General features: G+C 35.9%; 1 long non-coding RNA gene across 2 annotated transcripts in view; it reads left to right on the forward strand.

Moving 5' to 3' along the window:
- LOC121832141 (uncharacterized) overlaps positions 1 to 22,690 on the forward strand; it is an 88,294-nt gene extending 65,604 nt beyond the window's left edge. For both annotated transcript variants that reach the window (XR_006075683.2, XR_013042605.1), the window contains one exon: positions 22,421 to 22,690. This is a non-coding gene — a long non-coding RNA (uncharacterized LOC121832141). The remainder of the gene's footprint in view (positions 1 to 22,420) is intronic.
- Positions 22,691 to 24,145: the final 1,455 nt, after the last annotated feature.

Here is a 24,145-nt window from a genome sequence, read left to right on the forward strand (position 1 = left end):
AAAAAGAATCATAAAATCCTTTATGGCATCGGCCTTGGAAATGATTTCTTGGATATGACACAAAACTCACAGGAAATAAACACAAAAATAAGTGAGAGTATATCATAGATTGTTCATAGCAAAGGTAGCAACTGACAGGCATAACAGCCTGTGGAGCAAAAAAAAAAAAAAAGTATTTGTAGATCATCCTCTTCTATGATGTTAAATTCTTATAACTGTATGGGTATGTTGTTATGTATATTTTATGACTTGATTTTATTGTTACTAATGATAATGCAAAGTAAAAAACAGAGGGGAAATTGGAATTATTTTTCCTATTTGATGGTTACTAGATTGTGAAAGACTATTCTTGAAACAGAAAGCATTCAATATTTTTGTAAACATGGTTTCATTTTTTAAATTAAAATATAGTTCCACCATTTCCCTCTCTCCTTTCCTTCCTCCAACCTTCCCACACATCCCATGTTTTGGCATCTTTTTCTTTTATAGTTGTTACATGTGCATATATAAACACAAATACACATATATATGTATGCTTATTTATTCCTAAATATATAAATACAACACATTCAGTCTGTATACTGTTACTTGTGTGTATTTGATTTCAGATATGACCACTCACTCAGTATTAGATAGCTATTTAGGGGTTCTTCCCTGCTCAAGACTACTTCTACTCTGAGCATTCTGTAGTTGTAGCATTTGTAGCTCTTGGTGTAGTGTTGAAATTTGATGACCTATCCTCCATTCCATGTAGGCATCTTTATTTGGGTCATCTTTGTCCAGGTCTTAATTATGCTATCATATTTGTAAGACTTTGTTACTGTAGCCTTTCTGATTATTTAGGGCTGTAAAATCTCACAGCAAACTTCTTAGTCCTCTGGCTGTTACCATCTCTCTATCTCCTTTTCCACTATGATTTCTGAACATGTGTTTGGAGGCTGTTTGGTAGATATATCAATATGCAGTGGGAATTAGTGTCATTTCTCTACATTTTGATTGGTTACAGTTTTCTGTAATTGTCTTGGTTCTGTTGCAAGGAGATGATTCTTTGATGATGGGTTAGACTTATCTGCAGTTATGATGCTAAATACTGGCATGACACAATATACCTGATGATGCTCTGTTGGCAGGCACACCTTGATGGTAACCACTGGCTATCTAATTGAACTAAGGCCTGTTCAACAAGAAAGAAAACACTCCTGATACTGGAAACCTAGCCAGCTACTAGGAGCGATTGAAATCTTTGCTCTTGGAGGAAAAGTAACAACTAACCCTTTACTAGACCACCATAATTCCTAACCACATTCTAAATATTTATCCATTCTTTTTTTTTTAAATCTCTGTGTCTGAAAGACTGCTTGAGAATAGGAAGTATCTGAAAACACTTTTGTTGAAATTATTTATGAAATTAAGCTCAACTTCTATTATATAAGGATATTAGAACTAGACAAACAAACCAACACAAGCAACTCCTAGTTCTATAAAACTTTAATATAAAACAAATATTAAAATGTACATGATCAGAGCATCATTGCATAGTAATTCCTGCCTATAAATTCCTGCTAGAGACCTTTGCATCTTACTGGGAAACTGGTTAAGATTCAAGAATGCTCCTTAAAAGTCAGGAAGAAAACAACACAAAAGTTCAATGAACTCCCTAAAGTTGACTAAATGTGCTAGTTTCCTCTCTGTGTAAGGTTATATAAGTAGTCAAGATAAAAAAAAAATAATCTTACCCTAAACTGCATGGAAGAGTATTAACCAGTTGCCAAACCAGCCCAAATATCTGGAGAAGGCACAGACCAGCAGAGCTGCCTAGGAGACACACTCTCCAACTTATTGAGCTGTCTTTCCCAAACTACTTCTGAAAATGTGTGTTTAAATACAAATCATGCTGCAAGTAATAATGTACACCAAAGAGTCAGTTAAATCTATGTTATCAGTATTCAATATTTAATTGGAGTATAAGAACAGCTAATATATTTTAAAATTTTTTGTATAAAAACGTAGTATCTTCATGAATTTTAAGATTATTTTGCATTTTTTGTTTAATTGAAAATTATTTTTCTCCCACAATCTCTTGAGTATCTCCCTCTCTTTGCACTTCTCCCAGCTCCTCCTCACCCCCTCTACCATCTGGGTGCTCTCCCTTTCCTTCCCTCATTAGAAAACAGGCAGACTTCTAAGGGATATAGATAAAATCAAATATAATAAACAAAACCAAAAAACCTAACACAATGCAACTGGAAAAATCACACAGAAGGAAAAAGGTCCAAAAGGAGACACACGAAACAAGACCCACTCGTTTGTACACTCAGAAAGAGGAAGTTATAATATATATACAGAGAAATTTGTTCAGACCCGTGTAGGCCCTGTGCATGTTGCCTCAGTCTCTGTGAGTTTGTATGAGATTTGATCATGTTGATTAGGGGCCTTGTTTTCTTGGTGTCTTCCATACCCCTTGACTCTTATACTATTTGTGCCTCTTCTTCCACAGGGATTCTTAACCCCTGAGGGAAGATATTTGATCAAGATATCCACTTTAAGTGTTCCAAGGTCTCTCTTTTCTGCATAATTTCTGACTGTGAGTCTCTTTATTTATTTCCACCTACTGCAATACAATGCTTTTTGGGTGATGGATGAGCAAGGCACCACCACTCAAGCAGTGTCAGGGATGGGTTTTATCTCATAAAGTGGACCTTGAGTCAAATCAGATATTGGTTGGTTACCCCAAGCTTTGTGCCCCTATTACAATAGCATATCTTGCAGGCAGGGTATCATTGATGATCCAAGGGCTTGTGGCTGAATTGGCGTCATGTTTCTTTTTTAGTAGCAGGCAGGGTACCTTCCTGTGCCACAGATGTTACGATGTGAGGATGAAAGCTCTATGGAGGCATCAGCTTGACTTATCCACATTAAATGAGTTGTGCAGCTGTTGTCTTCACCAAAGGGGCCTTGACATCATGTGTGGAGATCAACCCATATGCAGTGACAGCCTGGGTTATTTGGGAGTTTCCATGGGACCCCTTTGGCTAAAAACTCAGTTAGAGGTAACCCATTCCTGGAATTGGAAACTTCATTTCTTGACAAGAGATGGCCAACTGAGGCTCTGCCTCTCCCAATTGTTTGGCAATTTGTTGAGTTGCCTTCATATAGAAATGAAGCCTATATATAGGAAGCATCCACTATACTAGGGTTCCAAACTAGCCCTCACATGGCACTTACTTTGAGCTGTCTCTCCTTGTATTTCCTCCCTTGTCCCACCCTTCCCTTCCAATCCCCACTGGATTCCCCCATTTCAACCACTCCAGCCATCCCTAGTATTCTATTTCCCTTACCTCTCAAGATTAATCAGCAGCCCTCCTTGAAGAGTCTCCTTCTATATTCCTAACACAACCGCTGTGGTTCTGCAGCTTCATCCTCACTGACTTGACAGCTCATATCTACATATAAACATATACATGTCATATTTCTCTTGCGATATCTTAAATTTCATATTTATCAAAGTTACCCTATTTGTTGAGATTGTAACAATTGGAAATACCTTCTGTCTTCCAATCTTACTGTTGCCAATAATTACAAAGCCAACTTTCCACTCAAAGATGAAAGATTGGTTTGGGTAGTGTAACTAGGAGAATTTGGATAATAATAATAATGTAAATCAAAATAAGTTCATTATTCACATACAATACTTTTACCAGATGCAAAGAATATTCTTACCTAATTTTAAATAATCTATGTGTGAAATTTTCATGTTTTCCTATTCCTAGGTATTTTAAACAGGACACGGAACTTATTCTTTCTCTTCTCTCTACTTCATCTCTCCTGCCCCAGACATGCCCTTCCCCTTCCTCTTTTGCCTCCACGTCCTATTCTGCCTGTTATTCATCCCTCTTACTCTCCAATTAAATCCCTGAACTCATGTGTGCCTTCAACCTGAGCCTCCTTAGTTGCTAGGATTACAAGCATATGTTTTCAATGCAATACCAATCATCAAAACAAAATATCTATTAACAGCATGAAATTTTTAAATCCAAAATGGGATTATCTAATAAATAAATGATATTAATTTCTAGGCAAGCAATTTATAACCTATGGGAAAAATAATTTCAATATCTTAAAATAAATTCAGTACCACATTTTGTTTATAAATTATTGATACCATGACATATAAAACAATATATTTTTATATGTCATGTGTGCACAGATAAAGCATAATTTAATAATAGCATACTGACTTAGAGAGCTGTCATTACTTGAGACCATTAGAATTACCACAAAATTCTGTAATGTTTTACCTTTATTTGTATGTACCATACATGCATGGAAAAAAGTATTAAATACTGGATATTTTAATGAAACATTCTTTAACTTATTATTCCTGAGTGATACCAGGCTTAAATGAAACTTCTGTTTCTAAAGATTTGCAAAATGTCCACATATATTACATAATTTTCATATTGTAAATGACGAGAGCATTCTGTGCATATTTCCATTCTCTATCTACACTATGATGTAGTATTCTAATAAATCATTCCTGGGACAGCAATATGATGATATCGCACACTAATGCATCATCCAAACAACTGTGATAAAAACCACCTTTGCAATGATACATTGGTCCAACTTATAATTGTACATCTGGGGTATTATTACTCCAAAATTAAGATTAAAACTAAAGAACTAATTGAAGAGACACTGAAGAAAAGAAGATATAATTCATCTACAACCACTTATGTAAACAAAGACAGAATTGAACTAAAACTGTATGAAGAGTTATTGAAAAAACAATTCTATTTATTTTTTTCTTTCATTTTGCTGAAAACGGAGAATACAAAAAACATGGTCACTGAGAATATATCTGAATGATGCAAAATTTCTGGTACCTAAGAAAATATTTTCTGTCAGAAAAAGTTGATGGGTTGATTTTGTTCTTCTATTACTCTTGAAGATTTACTAAGTAGTTTTTCAATGTCAGGCTCATATGGGAAGTGATCTAAAGGGTTGGCATTGCCACTCCCTAAAAGCTTTCTTCAGGAAGGTCCACAATTTGCTCCCTGCAGAGTGCTGGATCAAGGTGCTACTTGGAAGGTGTTTGTGAAAAACCTTAGCTTACTAGAACCACTTAATATCAGCTAAGACTTTCTTTTTTTTTTAACAATGCAAGAGATCATATTAATAATTTACTGGATTTCTTTAGTACTGAAAAGAAGAAACAGATCCTTGCTGTTCTTTCTGCTCTAGGAATCCCAGCTGTACTAGAGTGAACTTCCCAGTGCATTGAGGGGTTTATGTATGTCTACCGTGACACAAGTGTTTATGTTTTTAAACAACTTAGTATGTATTTTTTTTAAATGAACTCTTATAGTTGCATAAACTTGAAGTCTGAAAAAGCTGAACTTTGTCCTGTTCTTGGTCCAATAACTCCTTTAACTGCATTCTAAGAAGGATCTCCTTGGTAGCCTAACTAAGAAGATACCAACTGGCATTTATAAACCTCCTATGACTACATCATTCTCTTTTCTTGTTATAATCATGTATATAAATCACATATGAATCTACTTTTTGAAAGTGAAGTTATTGAACATCAAGATTAAAAAATACTTATTAGAAACCATGGTTGAAATTATTCAATAATAAATAAAGAAAAATCTTTCCTAGTTTATGAAGTCTATATGGAAAATGAATATGAATAAGGTCTATAATTTTGTTTTCAATTAAATTTCATAATCTAAACCATGCTATATTCAACATGATAAAACATCAGATTTCAGATGCAATAGAGCATTTTTTCATTGCAGTTCAAGTGATGATAAATTGTGTCTTTCTATTTTACCAATTACTTCAAAACTACATTATTATAGAAAGAAATTATTTCATATTATGTAAATGTTATATTAAAATGATTCTATATTATATAATAATTATATATCTATTTAAATGTTATAGAAAGAAATTATGTTCTTTCAGTAATTGGTGATATTGTCAGGTCTGAAGGAAACTCCAAGTTCTCCAAACTCCAAAAGGCTGTCCAAATATCCAGAAATGAGCTTAGCCTGGGCTACAGGAGGATTTCTGGCAGTGAGATAAAAGCCAGAATTCTGCAGGAACTTTGAGGCTGGTTGCCTTCTACCAAAAGGAGTTATTTCCCTTCCCTCTGGCAGAAGTGACTTATGGTTACCCCTTAGTAGCCTCTTAGCGAATTAAAACTCATACTGGCCTCCAGGCTCCCTCAGTATCACAAATACCTGCTATGCATTTCAAAGCCCATTATAGCATCCTAGCCCTTCACAATTCTTCATCTACCCTCAACTCCCTCCAGCTCACAGGCTCCCCCCTCCCCCAGGTACTCATTCTCCTTAAAACCTTGCTATTATTGCTACATTTTCTCCTTACTCTGCCCCTAGTTCTCTCATTATCTATCAGTGTCTTCCCCCTGCTATCCCCCCACTCTGTTGCAGATAACTCTAGCCGTCCAGTCAGTAAGCCATGATCAGTATTCTTTCTGTTTCTGTACTCTGCTTCCAGATGCCTCTGACTATTCTTTCTTTCACATCTACAATAAAAAGTTTCCTCTTGCCCACACCATGGAGTGCTCATGTCATCAATTTATGTATATAGAATGCTTGTCCTTAGTTATTTGGACTTACATGGTCACGTTCATCAGCTGCAATTACCTAGAACTCTTCAGAAAAGCACAGATGTTAAGCCTTCCAAAGAACACTAGCTGGAGGGAAGGGTTTCATTCAGTGGCAATACATTTAATGTTTGCTTTTAATTAAACTCCATGCCATTTGGTACTTGTGACATAAAAAAATGACACAGTAAATTTAAATCAATAAAAATTAATATTTTAAAACCTTTTATAGGTTACTGAAAGGTAAATAAGATACAAACTATAAATAAATCTCAAAATGCATATTTCTTCTTAATTTACAAGTAGTATCTTTGATCTATGAAGAGAGAAATTTTAATCACTGTGTTCTGTTTTCTTAAACAAATACTTATTTTAGATTGTGACACTAGGTACAGAAACTAATGGTCACAGTTTTATATAACATTGTGGTGGTAGTTAGCTGTGTCCTGTTCTTCTGAATGAAATACCAACCATGGCAAAATACATAGCATTGACTAAGTTAAAACTCACATTGAGAATATTATTCTGAACTTTTTGTTTTGCTGTTTTACCTTTTTTATGTTATGTTGTATTTTCTGACAAGTTTAAAATTTACTGTATAGTGTGATTTTGAAATGCCCACCAAAATTAATGTTTTGAATGCTGGGTACTCTGATTTAGAATTGATTTTTATGGTGATATTTCATTTGTACTGAAATGTGATTTTATTTGTGAATGTTAATAAATAAAGTTGCCTGGGGATCAGAGCTAATAGCAAGCCATAGCAGAAGCTGGACAGTGGTGGTGTACACCTTTAATCGTGATCACATGACAGACAGATCTCTGTGTGTTCAAGGATACAGCCAGCATGGAGACACACACCTTTAATCTCAATACCAACCATAGAGACCTGGAGGTCTGTATAGACAGGCAGTGACAAGGAGGTCATGTGGTTGGGTTTACAGCCAATAAGAAGGTAGAACAGAAAGTCAATGAAAGGACAGATACACAAGAAGTAGGTCTCTTTCTGAGGGGAAGGACAACAGTGGCAGCGAAGAGTAAGAAAGGTTTTTTAGTATCAGCTCTTAGCTATTGCTGTGACCTCTTGGGCTTTTAACTTTGCATTTGGCTCTGTGTTTCTTACTTAATAAAACTGTTACATCTAAAGATTTTGTTTGTTTTGTTTATTTATTGAGATTGTGATTTATTTATTTATTTTTTGTCCCTTCCCTTTAATCCCTCCCTCCAAACTCTTCCATATACCCTTCTTTATATTCATTCAAATTCATAGCCTCTTTTTATTAATTGTTATTGCATGTATATATTTATTCATATAAACACATATATTACTGAATAGAATCATGTGAAGGCCATCGAGTCTCTAGAAGGCGGGCCTTGACTGGAAGTAGATGATCCCTAATAAGCCTTTGAAGGCTATACCCATGCCTGATTCTTCTGTTTTCTCTGTTTCCTTTCTGTCTAATTTTCCTGCCACTATCATCTCTACCCATTCCTTCCCACCATGGTGGCTTTTAATCCCTTTGACATCGTAAGCCAAAAACTCTACATTAAAGTGAATATGCCAAAACCACATGATTGTGAAAACAGCTGCAATTAGGCAAGCCTGCCACCAACACCTGTGTCTTTCTGTGTCTTTCTTCTTTCTGAGTCCTAGCTAGGATGCACAAATGGATCCTCTATCCACAGGGCTGCACACAAACCCTCTAAACTTCATGCTATACCCAGCAGTGGTCATTCATGACAAAATGTTTATTAACCAAAGTTTTGATTTTTGTTTTTTGTATTCATGATTCTATTTAAATCACTAGATCTTCATCCCTAGTCAGGTTCAGCAACACATTCCACACCCATATATTTTCCATATACAGCAATACGTACACACCCAGGAGAGTAGACTGAAGCAAGGTCAAAACATGTTGTCATATATTTCCTAAAATGTCATCTCATTTCCCACATCTGATTAATCCTAGCATTGTTTATTCTTCCTATGAATGAAAGAAAAACTTTGCATCTTAGTCTTAGGAAATTTCTGGACTATATTTAGGAAGTTTTCTCTATTGCAAATTTTTTCTTGCCTATGTCCAGATAGGTATTTTTTTCCTGACACTTCATAACATTTTAACATGAAGGAGTGTTTTATAAGTGATAAATAGGAACTCCTTATATTTTGCTTTCCTTAAGTCTCCTGAAAATAGAAAAGTTACACTAGGGAATATTTGTTCAGGTTATAATTACAATTGTTGTGGAATGTTACTTTAGCTGGGCAAAGATGTGTTACATTTGCTTATGCTGCATTTATTTAATTATGTAAAGATATGTTACTGTTTTACCTCACCTGCCTAAGGCACTTGATTAGTCTAATAAAAAGATGAACGAGCAATAGCTAGACAGTAGAGGGATAGCCAGGGCTGGTAGGCAGAGAGAATAAGTAGGAGGAGAAATCTAGGCTTGAGAGGATACGAGACAGAAAAGAATGAGGGAGAAAGAAGAAAACATGCCAGGGGCCAGAAACTAGGCAGCTGCCATCCAGACAGACATGAGAAGCACAAAAGCAGGACTTACAAAAAGAAAGAAAGGTAAAAAGCCCCAAGGCAAATCACAGATAAGGAGAATGAGAAACAGATTAAAATAAGAGCTAAGATAAGTCCAAGCATCCATAACTAATAATTAGTCTCCGTGTCATGATTTGAAAGTTGGTTGGTGGCCCAAAAGACAGCCCACTACATTTAATCTTTCAGATTTGACATTTTAATAGATTACAAAAAGAATTTCAAATGTGTAGTCACAAGATGCCACATATACTTTGTATTAACTTATAGTGAACTGTGATAATTATTACTATGCTACCTTTTTCTTTTTTCTCAACATAATATAAAACAAGTTTAGACTAAAATTGAGGTATAGGTATATATAAACAAACAAAGCCAACAACAATAAGAGCCACAAAAAGAGGCAGATAAAGATAAGTGGGTAATGGCTTCCTAAGAGGACACTTCTTTTCTCATGAGAATAATGATGGGATGAAGACGACCTGCTGAAGGACAGCCATGTTTGAGATGATGAGACAAATGAGAGGACACAGGGGGCTTTGTAAAATGCCTATTCTTACAGTACTCCATATTCTCCTAACTCCACCTCCCCCTCCCATCCTGCATTCTGTTCTTTATTTGCCTCCAATTTAAGTCTCTTGTCTTCCCTAGACAGGCAACTGTTTCTTACAATGGACTGAATTTGCCTAACACCAGGATCCCCTTTTATAGAACATCCTAGCCCTCATTGACTCAGTTTGTGAGTTTCAGATAACAGACTTACATGATAATAGGAATTAGACAGCAATCTTATTGTTTCAGAGGGAGAGATTTTTGAAATATTTAATATAGGAAGGGTTGGGACAAATGCCTCTGAAAGTCAGTATGTATAGTACGCCTTAGGTACTTCCCAAAGATACTGCAATAAACACAGAGTTGGTGGACACTCAACTTAAGTTCCTGTAAGTATTTAAGAAGAGGAAACTCAGAAAATGATGCTGGCAGAAGAGAAAGTACCTCTTTCTTAAAGTTTATAAATTATGTAAAATCTTATTTTTTGACTGTAGTTTAATATATGCTACTTAAATATAGCAATAATTGAATAACCTAACATTCTCTGGGTTAACAAAACCTATAGGAACAGGACAAAGGTTTATCCATCAAGCATATTTAAAACCTGGATTTCTAAACTTTTATCCAAGATTAAATTTAAAATCAAGGGTTTGGAACACTTAAAAATGACAGAAAAACGAATTATTCCAGAAGTAATTTTTAACCATACAAATGTAATATTAAGTTCCATTGAAAAGAAGAATTGGAGTGAAACATTTTTGTGTGTTTCTAAGAGTTGAAAGCTGAATAAAGTAACGTGGAACTATTAAATGAAATGACCTGACCTGCTAAAAGCAATTTAAATTGCTAAGGGAAATGCAGCACTTTTCACATGTAGACAGAAAGAGTCATCCTGCAAAGGGTCACTAATGTTAGAAAGACGAAAACATATAGGAGAGTTTCAGAAAATTGTCCTTTGGATGCTCAATGAAGAGCATTAGAAATGACCTTCTGCCTAGCAAACCCAGTCTGAAAAGATTAGGTCAGACCGCACCAGCAAGAATAACACACTGCTGAAATGTTGGCATCTAGTTATTTTATGCTTTATTTTTTCTTGTAGAGTAGGCATTTTTGGATCTTAGTTTGATTTGTGGTTGCAGAATCCCAAACCAAAACAATATTTGCCATGAATAAATATGTATTTATATAAATGAAAAATATATAATCACTACTCCAGAAATAAATGTTATAAAATTATTTTTCAACTTAGTCAAATAGTATATAGGAAATCTACATTTTAGATTAACTGAAGGAAAGTAATATTCATTCAAATTAATTTGCTATTTAAGTGGATAAAAATCATGTGGCATGTATGGTTATAAAACACATAGTGCATCTATTTAAAAAAAATAAGGATCAGAACCAAATGTAATAGTCATAGAAATGAAGATTTTTCCTGACAAATGCCTGTCTCATAATGCATTCCAGCACAGATAATTCTGAATTAGTTCTATCTAAATGAAAATAGCAAGTATTCTCCCTATCCCCATCATGTCTCCCTCTATCATGGTATCTTTTTTATTGTTCTCTCGTTCCGTCTCTGCTCCAGCTTGACCATCCCGTTCCCTTATGTTCTCATCTTCCATCCCCTACCCTCCATTGTCTGTCCCTCATCCCCAGTTTATTCATGGAGATCTCATCTATTTCCCCTTCCCAGGGTGATTCAGGCATCCCTCCTTGTTAGTTAGTTTCTCTGGAGCTGTAGGTTGTAGTCTGGTTTTCCTTTGTTTTATATCTAATATCCACTTTTGAGTAAGTACAAACCATGTTTGTCTTTCTGAGTCTGGGTTACCTCACTCAGGATGATATTTTCTAGTCCCATGCATTTGTCTGCAAATTTCATGATGTCATTGTTTTTTACTGCTGAGTAATACTCCATTGTGTATAAGTACCACATTTTTTAATGCATTCTTTGGTTGAGGGGCATGTAGGTTGTTTCTAGGTTCAGTCTATTACAAATAATGCTGATATGAACATAGTTGATTGAGCATTCCTTGGGTATATGTCCAAGAGTGGTATAGCTGGGTCTTGAGGAATACTGATTTCCAATTTTCTGAGAAACTGCCATACTGATTTCCAAAGTGGCTGTGGGAGAAACTGAGTGTAAGAGAAGTTCCCAGAAATCCCCAAGGATGACCCCAGCTTCGACTACTAGCAATAGTGGAGAGGGTGCTTGAACTGACTTACTCCAGTAATCAGATTGGTGAATACCCTAAATGTCATCAGAGAGCCTTTCTCCAGTCACTGATGGAAGCAGATGCAGAGATCCACAGCAAAACACCAGGCAGGGCTCCAGGAGTCCAGGCAAAGTGAGAGAAGAGGGATTCTATGAGCAAGGGGCATCAAGATCATGATGGGGAAACCTACAGAAACAACCAAACCAAACTAGTGGGAGCTCATGAAATTTAGATCATCAGCTGTGGAGCCTACATGAGACTGGACTAGGCCCTCTTCATAGCTAGACAGTTGTGTAGCTTGATCTGCTTGGGAGCCCCCTGGCAATAGGATCAGAGTCCATTACTGGTGCATGAGCAGGCTTTTTGGAGTCCAATACCTATGATGGAACACCTTGCACAGCCTTGAGGCAGGGGGAGGGACTTGAACCTGCCTCTAGTAAATGTACCAGGCTCTGCTGACTCCCCTTCTTGTATGAGGTAATGGGGGGTGGGTTGGAGTGGTGGGAAGAGGAAAGAGGGGGAATCTTTGACTGGTATGTAAAAATAAAAAAATTCTTAATAAAAAACAAAACAGAAATAAAAATAAAAAGTGGAATATCAAAAAAGAAAATAGAAAGTATTACATTCTAATATCAAGTATTTGGATTCTCTATTTTACATAATTTGGCATGAGATGTAATTTGAGGTACTCTTACCCAGGCAAGGTGGTTTAGTGGATAAAGGCATTACTGTCAAGCCTGATGGCAGGACCCAAAGGGAAAAGAAAACCAACCATAAGCTATGCTCTGATCTATAGCACGAATTTTAGATGGTCTTATTAATAAGAACAAACTCAGAGCCAGGTATTGGAGTGAATGCTGGAAGATCAGAGAAGCAGAACAATCCACAGCCACCTCACCTTGCCAATTCCTCAGCTGATCCTGTTTCCTCAGACTGGAAGCTTCTGAGTCCTCATACAAATGGATCTCAGCTGAACTGTGCTGCTCAAAGCCTGAAGGCTTAACCAGCCTCTAGTTCCTGGTCCTCACACCTTTTATACTTTTCTGCTTTCTGCCATCACTTCCTGGAATTAAAGGCTCACTTCCTGGAGTTAAAGGCATGAGTTACCATGCCTGGCTGTTGCCAGTGTGGATTTAAACTCAGACATCCAGAGGGATTTCTGCCTCTGGAATGCTAGGATTAAAGGCATGAGTGCCACCATTTTCTAGCCTCTGTATCTAGTGGCTGTTCTCTTCTCTGACCCCAGATAAGTATATTAGGGTGCACAATGTTTTGGTGAACACAATACCACAACACTGATCTCTATTTGAGCACTGGGGTATTTATTTACACACACCCACACACACACACACACACACACACACACACACACACACACACACACACACACAGATGAAACAGACTTACCAGGGTGAAAGCTATATTATATATTTTTTCCTTTCTTTCTCTTTTTTTTCTAATTTGCTTACTTGCTTGCTTTTTTCAAATTTAATTGTGTTTTACATTTGTAATTTGAAAAGCATTTACTATGTAGAACTCACACAGGTAGTATTTTAAGATGAATACAGCTTTCTTTTTAGTAATGAAATATAAATTCTTCAGTGGATAAAAATTCTTGCCAATTTTCATGAGACCTGGGGTATATGGGGGTGGGCTGGGAGGTAGATTCAATGTGACCCTTCACAGATTACTACACACAGCTAGGTACATGAAAAGGTACTTACAGGTAGGTAGAAAAGGGCAAGAGGAACTGAAAATTCTCAAACAGACTCTCTCAGAAAGTTCAAGAAAGATCCATGGGGTTGATAATCTCATTTGTGATGACCTCATCTATCCTGAACATGGGACAACATGGAAATCAGGGTCCCTAGAAGATTTAGTTTTGGGGAAAATGACATTTAGTAGGAAAAACATTAGGAGGACATGTTGGTTTTAGTAAAACTGGTACAAAAAAACAAGACCAGTCCCTTACCAATCCAAGAGGACACATTTTCCAGAAAATTGTGACTTCCTTTCAAGATTGGACTGGTTTGTGTTCACATATTAACAAAGAATAAATAACAAATATTATAATTTCAAGAACTGGAAAAATTCTCTGAAAACTCAGATAAGGGATAAAGAAGTTATTTTTACCTATAATTTAAGGCACAATCCATGCTGGAAGGAAGACAAAGGTATCAGGGACGTGAGCATCAAATGCATCCCAATACTCAGCTTGCTTTCTCTCTTTACTAACAGTCAAGGATACTGCCAAATGAATAGTCCTGTCCACAGTCAAGCTGAATCTTCCACATCAATTAGTGATGTTGAGGCAACCAAAACGCTTAGCCTGGTTTTGAGTTCTACTTCACAAAATGGAATCCACTGCTGATACTGTAAACCTGGTTTAAAAACCACACTTAAGAAGCATCAGGGGTAAAGAGCATTGATTTTAGATAAACTGACACAGCATCAAGCTGCCTTTTTTTTTTTTTTTTTTGAGACAGGGTTATGGTGATATTTTATTTGTACTGAAATGTGATTTTAATTTTATGTTAATAAATAAAGTTGCCCTGGGGTCAGAGCTATCAGAGCCATAGCAGGAGCGTGGTGGTTAGAAGAGCTAGGTAGATTTCTGTGTGTTCAGGGATACAGCCAGTATTGGAGACATACGCCTTTAAGACCTGGAGGGCGGTACTTACAGGCAGTGATGAGGCAGTCATGTGGTTGGGTTTACAACCAATGAGAAGGCAGAACAGAAAGACTATTTAAACACAGACAAACAGGAAGTAGCTCTCTCTCGGGGAAGTTAGGAGCACTGCAGGAGGTAAGATTTTATCTCTGAGCTCTGACCTCTCGGCTTTCTCTTTTACATTGGCTCTGTGTTTCTTATTTTAATAAGACGATTGGTTACATCTACACAGGGTTTCTCTGTGTAGCTTTGCGCCTTTCCTGTAACTCACTCTGTAAATCAGGCTGACCTCAAACTCACAGAGATCCTCCTGGCTCTGCATCCCGAGTGCTGGGATTAAAGGCGTGTGCCACCACTGCCCAGCAAGCTGCCCTCTAAATATCTATTTTAGTGTCCATAGACCAATGCTGTTTGCAGCCTTCATCATAAAAACTTGTTTATAATAAAAAGTGGCAAATACTGAGACCCATGGCCAGCCAAGTTACTGAAAATGACTGACAGTCAAGAGCCCTAAATAGTACATCCACATCACCTCCATTAAGGCTCGTGGAACATCAGAGAAGAGAGGACAGAGGGAATGTAACAGTCAAACCATGGGAGAAGCGCTGTGTATTGCCATCTTGTGGACACGACACAGCCAATGCAATCATGTTCCCATAGACATGGGGAAACAAACCATTTATGATTTAAACTTTTTCTATTTGGCCCCCTCTTGATATGTCTGAAAGGTTCCGGCATGTTTGCTCTCATTTTTGTTTGGTGTTGAGAATTTTGTCATTTCTCCCTTAATATTTTGAAAGGCTTACTGCTAATTTAAATCGATATTATTTGGTCTCCATGCATTGGGCATTTTCACTCTATTCTGTTTTTCAGTTTAATTATGCTATGATCTTATAAGAATGAAGAAATTGTTTCAATGATCTTATATTTGTAAATATTTACATTATGGCCTCCTATGATGTACTTTGGGAAAATTCGATCTGAAAATTGAAAGAGTATGTCTCCTATTGCTGCTGTAGAATATGTTTGTAGGTATCCCTTGGGATATGTACACTGTAATTTGTCTGTTTTTTTTAATTAATATTCTTATTCTTGTTGTTTGTCTGGCTGATGCAACCATTGCTGAGAGGATGTGACTGAGGTTAGCAACATTATTATGTGGTGACCTTTCAGATCCTTAGTGTCTAGTAGTGATTGGGTGATGAAACAGGGTGTTTGGATGTTTGCTGTATGTATATTTGCATTTCTTTGTCTTATTGGTGGATGTTTCATTTTACCAACATGCAAAGACTCTCTCTGTCTTTATTGACTAATTTTTGTCATGCAGTCATCTTTTTCATATGAAATATTTATTTTCTGTAATCATTTGCTTAGGACAGTGTATTCTGCCCTTAGATTTTAAGTCTTTGAATGTTTCAGCTCATGAAGTATGTTTCTTTATGGCAAATATTCTTAATATTTAAAAAAAATAAATCAGCCTATCTATATTTTTTCCTTCGAAGAATTAATATTGTTTATATTAATCACTATTATTGAAAGCTATTATGTATGATTTCCCGCATTGTGTTATTTTCTTCTTTTTTTTGGATTATCTATAATTTATTTTTTCTTATTAATCTAGGGTATTTGGTACTTTAATAAATCATTGATGCTTTTCTTATTTTTATTTGCTTGCTGGCGCTTCTATTGGGATTTATTTCTATCTGTGCTCCTGTGATTGTTTTATGCCACTTATTCTATGTGTAGAATTCTTTTAAGTCTCTTTACAATGTTGACACATTGGTCAAGAATTCTCTTAGTGTATGTGACGATAGGTTATCTTTATTTCTCCTTTGATCACAAACTACAATTCCTCAGGAGACAGTAAAAAATACCGGTTGGCCTTTGCTTTCTATTGGGTTCTGAAATGAACCCTTGTTGCTCTTCTGGTCATTAGATCTGGTGAGAATAGCTGCTGTTCTCATGAAGTTTCTTTATAACAGACTGGCACTTCTGCCTTACTGCTTTCAACGTTCTTTCTTCTATAATGGTGGCGGTTTCACTAAAATGTGCACAAGATTTCTTCTCTGCTAATGTCTATTTGAATTCTAAATGCTTTATGTATCTGGATGTCCATATCTCTCATAAGATTTGGGAGCATTCAACATTTCACTTTAGGGGGTTATGTTGTAGGCTTTTATCCTGCACCCTGATTTCTTTGTTTAGGTATGTTCTTGGAGGAAAATCTCTTAGATCATGTATGTTCTGCTGATAATTTCTTATTTCTTATTCCACTATCTGAATGTGGTAATCCACCAATCATGTTTAAAGCCCTAACACATAGGCATATTTTATGGCATATTCACTACAGAGGAGCATCCTTTAATTGTATCATTCAACATTTTCTGATCCCAAAAGTAGCACAGTGTCAATCGCTCCCTCCTCTTAGTAGTGTCTCTGCTATAGTCCTCTGTTGTAGAACATTTTAAGATGTATTACAGTTTTTTTTTTTGTGCTGTGAAACATTTGTTTAATGATGCAAAAATGTGTTGCACTCTTTATTTTGGTAAGACAGGATTTCTCTGTGTTGTTCTGGTGCCTGTCCTGAATCTCTCTCTGTAGACCAGGCTGGCCTCGAACTCCACCTGGCTCTGCCTCCCAAGTGCTGGGAATAAAGGCATGTACCACCACCTCTGGGCCAATGTGCTGCATTCTTTTGTATTGCATTTGTTTAACTCTGTGAAACTGTGTTACTTTGCCTGTCTAAAACACCTGATGGTCTAATGAAGAGATGAACAGCCAATAACAAGGCAAGAGAAATGATTGGCAGGACAGGCAGACAGAATAAATTGAAGGAGAAAAAAAAGATCAAGGAGTGAGAAAAGAAGGGGCCAGTCACACAGTCACACCGACAGACACAAAATAAGAAGGAAAAAATATATATACAGAAACAGAGAAAAGTAAAAGTCCAGAGGCAAAAGGTAGATGAGAGAATTTAAGTTTAGAAAAGCTGGTCAGAAATAAGCCAAGGTAGCCGGGCGGTGGTGGCGCATGCCTTTAATCCCAGCACTCGGGAGGCAGAGACAGGCGGATCTGTGAGTTCGAGGCCAGCCTGGGCTACCAAGTGAGTTCCAGGAAAGGCGCAAAGCTACACAAGAGAAACCCTGTCTCGAAAAACCAAAAAAAAAAAAAAAAAAAAAAAAAAGAAAAGCCAAGGTAAGGCCAGGCATTTATAAGAAAGAAATAATAAGCCTACATGTGTATTTATTTGAGATCTGGGTGGCGCACCCCCCCCCCAAAAAAAAAAGCCAAAGAGCAAAAGAGTAAGGAGTAAAGTTATGGTGCTTGTTGCAGTAGTGTTCTTTCCCTAAGGTTGGCCACAAGGTTCATAAAACTCATAGGAACCGTAGGGTTTTCCTGAGAGTACATTTGTGAGATCATCGCTAATGAGTATGGCAGGCTATAATCTATTATGGCACCATGGTCCCAACCCTCACCATATGGGATAAGAGTTGAGAAAAGATTTATAATTTTCTCTGAGCTTCTCTTTGCTTCTATGAGAGTCTTATCATCTCTTCCTTGATTCTAGGAACATCTTTCTTTTTAATTAAGTGAGAATAATCTTTCTTTTTGATTTACCCCAGAATACAGTTACTTCTTTGTTGCTTTGACCCTTCTTATTTATTCATACTTTATAAGTATCTGAATATAGGGCAATTATAGGGATTCTATTCTGTACTGTGATTTTACCTTTATAAGTGCTATCCCAGTTTTCAGTCACAGACTGTCACACTTTTGTGTTTGTGTTTGTGTTTGTGTGTGTGTTTGTGTGTGTGTGTGTGTGTGTGTGTGTGTGTGTGTGTGTGTGTGTGTGTGGTTTTCAAGACAGGGTTTCTCTGTGTAACAGCTCTGGCTGTCCTGGAACTAGCTTTGTAGACCAGGCTGGCCTTTAACTCACAGAGATCTGCCTGCCTCTGCCTTCTGAGTGCTGGATTAAAGGTATGTGCCGCTGCACCCAGCCTATCACACTTCTTAAACACACACACACACACACACACACACACACACACACACACACACACAGAGCATATGGGTTTAATTGCTAAGAATAAAAATAGGAGAAATCTTCATAAAATGGTAGCTTTATTTTTCTGTGAAACATACACATTAAACAGTTAATTATAGTGGTAGAAATTGTATGAAGAACAAAGAAAAATTGTCATCCTGAGAAAAGAGGCATCTAAACAAACATTTAACTACATTCTTAGTTTTGATGCAATCATCATGAAATTTTTTTTTTTCTGAGGTAATGTGTTTCATCCCTCAATCATCATTGGAAGTCTATCTTCCAAATTTAACAAAACCATAACTAAAGCAAAAATATCATTCACACACATTGTTGAAGATAACACTTCACACATACATTTAAATATCACTTAATAGGAATTATTAAGGAAAAATATCCCCACAAACTCAAAGACAAGATTTAGTAGTTTCTCATAAGAAGGCCTTTGGCTTTCAAAATGTGTTTCTGGCTTCCAGTTTATGAGACCAGCTGGCATAATATGCACCTGATAAAATCCAATAAGTGACCAAATTTATTCAATAATTGACTCATTTGTATAGTTGATGCAAAAGAGACTTTACCTCAGAGGGTGTAATAGTTTATGTTTGAGCCAAATATGAGTGACCACAGTACCTTAAAACAAATTCAGGCTGTCTTAGTAGCATTCTCTGTTATAAAAGCCACTCTTATTAGTAATAGATCAAATGGAATACATAAATTAATACATTTGCCCATTGTAGTCATAATGACTTCAAGTAAGTAGGCTACAAAAAGTTAGCAAAACTTTGTTGAAAGTTTAATATGTAATCTGATGACGTTCATAATTTTGGTGTTGGTAGATAGCAGTGGTCTATTCAAAGGGTTCACCTAAGAGTAAAAAAGACAGTCGGCTAAGCATAGGTTGAGCTGTGAATGGCTGTTAATTTGGTTGCATAGTTTGGTTGTATATCTACAACTTATCAACTTTCCAGAAACATTAGATTCTAACTATTCATTAAGCACTGTAGATTCTTCAAAATCTATGTGAATTTTTCTTCCTTTTGGGAACTTCAAATTACTTAAATGTGTGCCATTAATTTCATATTCTATTTAAAATAGAATTTTTTAATCTTTTTTTTTTTTTTTTTTTTGGTTTTTTTGAGACAGGGATTCCTGTGTAGCTTTGCACCTTTCCTGGAATTCACTTGGTAGCCCAGGCTGGCCTCGAACTCACAGAGATCCGCCTGCCTCTGCCTCCCGAGTGAGTGCTGGGTGAGCCACCACCACCCGGCAATCTTTGTTTTTTTTAACTCTAGTATTTTCAACTTCTCAAATATTTTTATGTTTACTCAATTCATACTAGTAGAAAAACACACAATTTCTTCTCTTTTTTTTCTGTAAATCATTAACTTGACCCTCTTTGAAATTGGCTGTTCAGTTGTTTATGACTATGTTCATAGTTTAACTCCATGATAACTATGTAAAGACTTTAATAACAAAACACTGAATTAATAGTTCTTGAATCCATTTATCTAGTTAATTAGAAATGTAGCCATTACTTCATCATATGGATTTATTTCAGTCATTAAGAATTCCAGCTCACTAAGCATGAATAAAAATGAATTAGTATTTAGATATGTTATGAGTCGAATTGTTTGGTTTTACTTGCATTTCATTTAAGCATTTTAATGTAAAGTACCACTAGTAAAGATACTTTGTATATAAAATAATGTACATGTTATTATTTTCAGCATAAATAAGGAGAGATATAAAATTGTTCTAATATAATTACAAAGTCATAGGAAATGGATTATTTTGTTTAATGGAGTTTATGATTGAAAAAGAGTATTAGAAAATGTAACAGTTGAGCATGAAAACGGGAATAGCTGAAAAGATATTTTCATCTGTCTGGAGGAAAATGTGTTCATGTTCTTAGCAATTGCTATAATTCAGATTTCTCCCACAGTTTATTACATGATTAAATATGCACTCATGAAAAATATTCTATTAAGCAAGCACTCCCTTAATTGGATGAAATAGTCTTAAAAGGAGAAATAGGCCATTTGTCATTTTCTCCAGACTATTTTGTATGAGGGATAGAGGCTATCTCATAAGGACTAGAGAGTTACAAAGTTTTTAGGGACTATCTCATAAAGATTGGAGCATTACAAAGTTCTTAAGGGCTGTCTCATAAGGACTAGAGAGTTACAAAGTTTTTAAGGATTGTCTCATGAAAATTGGAGTGCTACAAAGTTCTTAAGGGATGTCTCATAAGGACTGGAGAGTTACAAAGTTCTTTTGGTGAATAAGATGCAGGACACAGAGAACTCTCTGGTGGAGTGGTATTAAGCTAATTCGAGATCATCAGATTCAGTCACTTCTGCATACTGAGACAGATGTTTTTCATTCAAACAATTCAACATATGGGCTGGATGATCTATATTCTGACCTATGAGAGTCACAGCCATCTCTATCAAACTCCTCCTTCAAGGCTCCAGCATCTATGTGTAAGAAGGCCCAGAAGATTTGTAAGAGCTGGAAGATTTAAATGACTTTAAAGAATCAGCATTTGCCAGACACAATAGGCCAGATGTGCATGTGAACTCTCAGAGACCATGTCAGTATGTACAGACAAGCAGAAGCTCAACCTCCAGCTCAGAGAAAAGCAGTAAGCACACGGTAGTCCCACACCTCGCTAAGGAGATGCTGCCAATGGGTAGCTTCTGGGAGAGGAAAAGTCAGCTAATTTCAAATTGGTAACACCGACTATGTCAACCCCACTCCAGGGAAATTCCCACATGCAGAAGGAGATGAGCAACAAAGACTGGACTCTGTAGTTTTGTTGTTTTGATTTGATTTGAATTGAATTTTTTTTCTTATAACAGAGGAGATAAGGAAGTTGAGTGAACAGAAAGGTGGTAGAGGGTTTGTAATGAGTTGGGGAAGGGATGGATATTACTAAACTACATTATATGGGACTCTGAAAGATTAAAATATCTGGGGATGGGGGTTTTGTTTAGATCTTGATTCAAAACAACCCTAAAATAAGATGTAGGATAAAATTAATTCATATCCAGAAAATATGATAAGGAGAGAATTCTAGAGGCATAGAATAAGGTTCAGGACAATTTCTATTTAATAAATTAATTCTCTCCAATTCTTTACTTCATGATGGCTATACTTATTTACATAAAAACAGAACAGGAAATTCTTGAATTTCCATGGATCTTCTGGTTGGCAAAGCAAAGCCAAACTTTTGGAATACTAATTCTATAAGAGTAAGATCTGTAGAGATGTATACTATTACCAAAGTGCCATGCACAGAGGAAACATCTATTTTCAAACATCAAGTGTCTCTAAGGCCCCATTGAATTGCTCCCATAAAGTGTTCTTAATGTGATATTTGTAGAGATGAAGGAAAAGGACTGAGACAACTTAATGACGCTTTAAACATCATCCTGAAAAGCCTAATGATAAGAAATAAGAGATGGAAAAGAGAGATCACATTAGGTTACTTGAATACATGATCAAATCACTGAGAATTTCTGATGTCTTTACTGTATGCAAGTAGCCCAGCTTCTATCAAAGACATGACCCTCTATCCAGAGGCATGTCATTGTTAAGATTCCCTGGAAGTACTCATAGTATTTAGCTATTTTTTTCTTCAATGTGTTTATGCTGTTTAATGATGTAACCTCCTATTGCATTTGGTTACATGCTCCGTTTTATCTTATAAAAATATTCATGAAACTATCAATTCAATATTCAAAGGCATAAGGGAGAAAGAAGGACAAGGAATGGAAAAGTATAACAGAAAAGCATGAAGAAGAGAAATAAAGTATTAAAGGCACTATTAGAAAATAAATTCAGGTAAAAATTGTAAATAAGTTTTTAATGTTATATACTTATCTTAGTTTTTAAGTTCAGTAAATTAAAAGTTATTTTGAAAGTTATTTCAGTAAAAGGAAGCAAACAACATTGTAAAGTGTTTAAAATTAAAAATTTAAGAAAAAATGTTATTTTTCAGTTGTTTAAAAATAGTTCACTTGCCGGGCGGTGGTGGCGCACGCCTTTAATCCCAGCACTCGGGAGGCAGAGCCAGGTGGATCATTGTGAGTTCGAGGCCAGCCTGGACTACTGAGTGAGTTCCAGGAAAGGCGCAAAGCTACACAGAGAAACCCTGTCTCGAAAAAAACAAAAAAAAAAAAAAAAAGTTCACTAATAATCGGGCTTTTCTGTTTTTGAAATGGGAAATTAACATGTGGCACTAAGAAACTTCGCATTCTTTAGGCTGAGAATAAATGAACTCGACAAAGAAATAACAAAAAGGACAATGTGTGTCATGTTTCTTTTTTGCCCTCACCACCATAGTGTACAACTGATCTTACTGTTTTAATTCAATGTAATTATTCAGCAGTTTCTTTCTGGTTCATTTCATTTGGATTAAGTTCTAGGTAGCTTTTCATGATCAAAAATACCTCTCAAAAGAGTCTGTTTTTTAAAATTCTACCCATATGAATCAATTGCTTCTTAGATAAACACCAAGTCTAAAAATAAAAAAAAAAGATGGAGAAAAAATTGCTCGATCAATGTATTCCTCAGAGAAGTTCACAGTGCCAAAACAGATTTTCCAAACAGGTATTTCAGACTTTTACAAATGAAACTTCAATAGCCTTTATTTCATTGAAGGCAGAAATCAATAAAATATGTTTAATCTGAAGGACAGTACTCTTTGATTTTGCTATTTCAAAAGATGTTGAAATTATGCAGGTGAAACAGTTTCATGCATCTTAAAATATTTTCAGAAGAATCAGTGCTTTGGGATTATCTGTTTTTTATCAGAATATTTGGACTATTGATTAAAAATATTCATTTACATTTATCTTTCATCTATGTATCATTACACCATAACATACAGTGAAGCACCTGTTCCAGGCACCACACTTTTCTAGTTTAGAGCCACCTAAGGATTAGTTGAGACATGACAACCACAGGTTTTTTTTTGTTTTTACAATAAAAAAATTCTAATCCTTGTGATGAATGTGTGCATTCCTTTAAAAGGTTTATCCAATTATTTACCAATAAAATTAAATCATGTGGGGACATTTATAAGTCTTTCATTTGCTATGATTGTGCTATCTTGTTCTTCACAATATATGTTGTATAATAATTCAAAGGATCTGGATATGTGAACAATGAAATTATATGGGAGTTAAGTATCAGGTGTTTTAGTGAAAGGTACAGTTTATCTAACCACCACAAAAATCCATCACAACATAATTGAATTACACACAAACTCACTGAAAAGTAAAACCAAGGAAATAAATGTAAGTGTTGCAATAAATTTCACTAAAATTTTCACAAATCCAAGGGTCAATGCATTTAAACAATAAGGAAACAATTGTGGAGATGAGCAGAATTAATCATGCATCATACCCAAGGTGAACACGAGATGTCTATACAAATATTATCTTGGATAACTTGCCAGTAAAATTC

The sequence above is a fragment of the Peromyscus maniculatus genome, chromosome 9 (genome assembly GCF_049852395.1).
Source record: "Peromyscus maniculatus bairdii isolate BWxNUB_F1_BW_parent chromosome 9, HU_Pman_BW_mat_3.1, whole genome shotgun sequence".
NCBI classification, from domain to species: Eukaryota; Metazoa; Chordata; class Mammalia; order Rodentia; family Cricetidae; genus Peromyscus; species Peromyscus maniculatus.